General features: G+C 39.7%; 1 pseudogene; it reads right to left on the bottom strand.

Moving 5' to 3' along the window:
* LOC125112130 (olfactory receptor 8A1-like) lies at positions 1-873 on the bottom strand (annotated as a pseudogene).
* Between the last annotated feature and the right edge of the window lie 4,604 nt (positions 874-5,477).

Below are 5,477 nucleotides of genomic sequence, written 5' to 3'. Positions count from 1 at the left end.
TCAACCTGAGAAAGAATAATGATATTTATACCCAATGAGTTTTCTCCTCAGAGTTTTACGCATGGCAGCTTTTACTTCCTTATTCCTCAGGCTGTAGATGAGGGGGTTCAGCATGGGGATCATTGTGGTGTAGAACACGGAGGCCACGTTCTCCTGGGCCAGGGAATTGAGCGTGGAGGGTTTTAAGTACATTTATGTGGCAGATCCATAAAATAATCCTGCAGCTGCAAAATGGAAGCCACAGGTGTTGAAGGCTTTGGATCTTCCCTCTAGGGTGCAGATGCGAGGATGCTGGACAGGATGAAGGTGCAGGAATGATGTTAAGCCCAGCCAAAAAGAAAGTTGTCATCTCAACATCATAGGTGTTAGAGCAGGAGAGCTTCATGAGGTCAGTCTCTACGGTTGGGTCAATGAGCCCCATGGCATAGACCGTGACCACCAGCAGGGAGCAGACTTGATGAGACATGATGGTGTTGTAAAACAGAGGTCTGCAGATGGCGACACAGTGGTCATAGGCCATCACTGTCAGCATGTAACACTCAGCAACGACAAACACAATGAAGAGGTAGAGCTGGCACATGCACCCTGCATAGGAGATGGTGTTCTTCTCTGACACGAAGTTCACCAGCATCTTTGGAGTAGTGACAGAAGAGTAGCAGAGATCCACAGTGACAGATTGCTGAGGAAGTAGTACATGGGGGTGTGAAGCTGAGCACTCAGCCAAATCAGTGTGACCATGCCCAGGTTCCCTAGCGTGGTGATGGAGTAGATCCCAAGAAAGAGGAGGAAGAGGGGGAGCTGGAGCTCTGGCCGACTGGTTAAACCTCCAAGAATGAACTCTGTGACTGTAGAGTGATTTTCTGTAGCCATTCTCCTCTGGTTGGGGACCCTGTGGAGAGAAGAAAGGAGAGCCTATGAAAGGCTAAATACAATTGGCTCTTGGTATCAATGGGTTTCATATCCCAGGATTCAACCAACTGTGGATCGAGGACACAGAAAGCTGACTGTCTTCATTGTACTATGTCTTTTTACATAAGGCACTTGAGCATTGGTGTAGCAGCCCCTGCAGGTACTGAGAAATGACTGTGTACGGGTCTTTCTGGTGAGGCTAGGTATCAGGTTCTTTTCCTGAGTGAGTGATCGTTGACTCACTTTTTCCTGTTTGTCTCTTCATTCTTTTTAATGCTTTCTAGGATACATACAATTTTGGCATAGTTTGAAGAATACGAAGGTGGAGAAAAAAGGGTTACCTCTGAAGATTTTACCACCCTCATGATTCTCAAGTAACCTATTACAAGTGCGTTTTATGTATAGGCTTGGAGTTGAACTTTGTCCCAAAAAGAGAAAGTCCCTTGACATCCATGCAATCCCAAAATATTACCCATACAATGAAAACACGAGGCCACTTTATCTCAAATCCACGTAATACAGTAGGTAGATTCCCGGCCAATTTCTGAGTGACAAATCGATTTCCACATTTGAGAATTAAATGGAATTATAATTTAAATTTCCAAAGCTAAAAAATATAATAGAATAATATGCATGGGGATATTTTCCAAACATTCAGTTGCTATACAAATGTAAATTTCCATTAGGCATCTGGAATTTGTCCTAATTTTTCATCGAACCTAAGGCCTTAGGATAATTTTTCTTAGTTCTGGTTACACATAATAATCAGCTGGGGAAATTTAAAAAATAATGATATTAGGCACCTACCTATTGTAATTTGGATTTACTGGCATTTTCTGGGCCTTGAGCTTTATGTTTCTGGGCAGGTGGCAAAGTTGAGTTAAGGCAGTAAAGATTTTTCTTTTTGGAGTTCCCATCATGGAGCAGCAGAAGTGAATCCGACTAGGAACCATGAAGTTGCAGGTTTGATCCCTGGCCTTGCTCAGTGATTTAAGGGTCTGGCGTTGCCGTAGTGAGCTGTGGTACAGGTTGCAGGTGTGGCTTGGATCCCGAGTTGCTGTGGCTATGGTGCAGGCTGGCAGTGTAGCACGGATTAGACCCCTAGCCTGGGAACCTCCATATTCTGCAGGTGTGGCCCTGAAAAAAAGCAATTTTTTTTTTAAAGTTTTGTGTTTATAGGAACCAGAATAATTTTGTAGCTTGAAACACTGGCATGGAATGCAGTTTATTCTGAGTAAAGTAAAGCTCCTGAGAAACCACTTGATACTGACTGCTCTACACTCTCCTGAGTGTTAAAAGGACTCAGGAAACATTCAGTTTGGATCAGGAATAGGAGTGGGTGGAAACAGAAACAGAATACAGTGCACTAACATACCAAGAGCAAAATAATTTGAACGAATGTGGACATTTTTCCTTATCCCCCTCTTTATATATCTTAGCATACATATCCCCCTCTTTAAATCTTGGCGTCCTTAGGGGCCAGATGATCCTTGGCCACCTTCTCTCCTCACCTGAAGAATTCTATTCTTCTAGAATAATCACAGTCTTTCTTATTACTTCACCATTTTTATATTTCTATGCTGTTTATTTCCAAATTACTGCTTGCTTGTCTGTTTTTAGAGTCAACCTATGATCAACAAAGAGAAGATTTTTAGCTGAGGGTAATTATATATAGATGCCCAAGATACTCCCTGGAAGGAATTTTGGGATTTTGAAATGACTATTTAAAGTTGGTCTTAAGAAGTAAGTCCTTGGAGCATGATAATGTGAGAAAATAGAATGTATACATGTATGTGTAACTGGGTCACTGTACTGTACAGTAGAAAAAACTGTATGGGGAAAATAACAATTAAAACATTAAAAAAAAGAAAAAAGAAAAAAACAACAACAAAAGAAGGAAGTCCTGCAAATAGTGACAGTTTTACTTCTCTCTTTCCAATTTGGATTCCCTTCCCCTCTGCCTCTTCTTTTTGGGGCTGCATTTGTGGCATATGGTAGTTCCCAGGCTAGGGTTAGAACTGGAGCTGCAGCTGCCAGCCTACACCACAGCCATGGCAACACCAGATCTAAGCCACATCTTGCAGCAATGCTTAACCCACTGAGAGAGGCCAGGGATTGAACCCTTGTGAATACTAGTTGGATTCTTAACCTACTGAGCCACAATGGGAACTCTTTTTATTTCTTTTTCTTCAGTGATTTCTTTGGTTAGGGCTTTCAAAACTATGTGGAATAAAGGTGGCAAGAGTGTGCATTCTTGCCTTGTTCTTGATCTTAGAGGGAATACTTTCAGCTTTTCATAATTGAGTATATTAGCTGTGGGTTTGTCATATATGGTCTTTATTAAGTTGAGATACATTCCCTCTATGGCCACTTTATTGATAGTTTTTAAAAGAAATGGATGATGAACTTTATCAAAAGCTATTTTTTCTTCTGTTGAGGTGATAATGAGATTTTTATTCCTGTTTGTTAATGTGTTGTATCACATTGATTGATTTGTGAACACTGAACCATTCTTTCATTCCTGGGATAAATCCCCCTTGGTCATAGTGTATGATCCTTTAAATGTATTGTTGGATTCAGTTTGCTAGCATTTTGTTTAGGATTTTTGCATCTATGGTCATCAGTGATACTGGCCTCATAGAATGAGCTAAAAAGTGTTCCTTCCTCTGTGACTTTTTGGAATAGCTTCAGAAGGATAGGTGTTAACTCCTCTAAATATTTGGTAGAATTCACCTGTGAAGCCATCTGGTCCTGGACTTTTGTTTGTTGGCAGTTTTAAAACGACTGATTCAATTTCAGTACTAGTACTTGGTCTGTTCATATTTTCTATTTCTTTCTGGTCCAATCTTCGGAGATTGTACGATTGTACTTTTTCTAAGAATATGTCCATTTCTTCTACGTTGTCCATTTTATTGGCATATTGTTGCTTATTGTAGTCTCTTATGATCCTTTGTATTTCTGTGGTGTCAGCTATAACTTTTTTCAATTCTAATTCTTTTGATTTAATGAAAGAAATTTTTATTATCATTGATTTACAATGTTCTTTAATTTCTGCTGTACACCAAAATGACCCAGTTTTATATATACATCCTTTCCCCCCCCCCACATTATCCTCCATCATGTTCCATCACAACTGATCAGATATAGTTCCTTGGGCTATATGGCAGAATCTCATTGCTTATCCATTCCAAATGCAATAGTTTGCCTCTACTAACCCCAAACTCCTGGTCCTTCCCACTCCTTTCCCCTCCTTTTCTTGATGGGTTTGGCTAAAGGTTTATTAATACCGTTGATTTTTTTCAAAGAACCAACTTTTTTTTTCTTTCTCAAATGAATTTATCACATCTGTAGCTGTATAATGATCATAACAATCTGATTTCACAGGATTTCCATCCCACAGCCCAAGCACATCCCCTCACCCCCCAAACTGTCTCCTCCGGAGACCATAAGTTTTTCAATGTCTGTGAGTCAGCATCTGTTCTGCAAAGAAGTTCAGTCTGTCCTTTTTTCAGATTCCACATGTCAGCATTTGATGTCAGCATTTGATGTTGGTGTCTCATTGTATGGCTGACTTCACTTAGCATGATAGTTTCTAGGTCCATCCATGTTGCTAAAAATGCTGGTATTTCGTTCTTTTTAATGGCTGAGTAATATTCCATTGTGTATATGTACCACATCTTCTTGATGCACTCCTCTGTTGATGGACATTTAGGTTGTTTCCATGTTTTGGCTATTGTAAATAGTGCTGCAATGAACACTGGATTACATGTGTCTTTGCGAGTCGTGGTTTTCTCTGGATAGATGCCCAGGAGTGGGATTGCTGGGTCAAATGGTAGTTCTATGTTTAGTTTTCTGAGGAATCTCCATACTGCTTTCCACAGTGGTTGCACCAATTTACAATCCCACTAACAGTGTACTAGGGTTCCTTTTTCTCCACACCCTCACCAGCACTTATTGTTTGTAGACTTTTGGATGATGGCCATTCTGGCTGGTGTAAAGTGGTACCTCATCGTGGTTTTGATTTGCATTTCTCTAATAATGAGTGACGCTGAACATCTTTTCATGTGTTTCTCGGCCATCTGTATGTCTTTTTTGGAGAACTGAAAGAACCAACTTTTGACTTCACTGATCTTCTCCAGTGTTTTCATTGTCTTTATTTCATTTATTGCTGCTCTGATTTGTATGATTTCCTTCTTTCTACTAACTTTGGATTTTGTTTGTTCTTTCTGTAGTTGCTTTAGCTGTAAGGTTAGGTTATTTATTTGATATTTTCTTGATTCCGGAGGTAGGCTTTATTGCTATAAACTTCCCTCTTAGAGTTGTTTTGCTGCATCCTATAGGTTTTGGATAATTATGTTTTCATCGCCATGTGTCTCTAGATATTTTTTGGTTTCCTCTCTAATTAGATACTCTTTTCTGGTTGTTGACAAGATTCTCAAGGGATTGATATCAAATATAAAAATAGATTTAGGATTTGATTTGCCATACTCTCTCTCTATATATAGAGTCCCTTTTTGCTTCAAAAGAAAACTAGAAACTAGTTTGGAAAGCTTTCAGGTTTATTGATA

This window comes from Phacochoerus africanus, chromosome 11, assembly GCF_016906955.1.
Source record: "Phacochoerus africanus isolate WHEZ1 chromosome 11, ROS_Pafr_v1, whole genome shotgun sequence".
NCBI classification, from domain to species: domain Eukaryota; kingdom Metazoa; phylum Chordata; class Mammalia; order Artiodactyla; family Suidae; genus Phacochoerus; species Phacochoerus africanus.
This window is presented reverse-complemented; position numbering and strand designations above follow the sequence as displayed.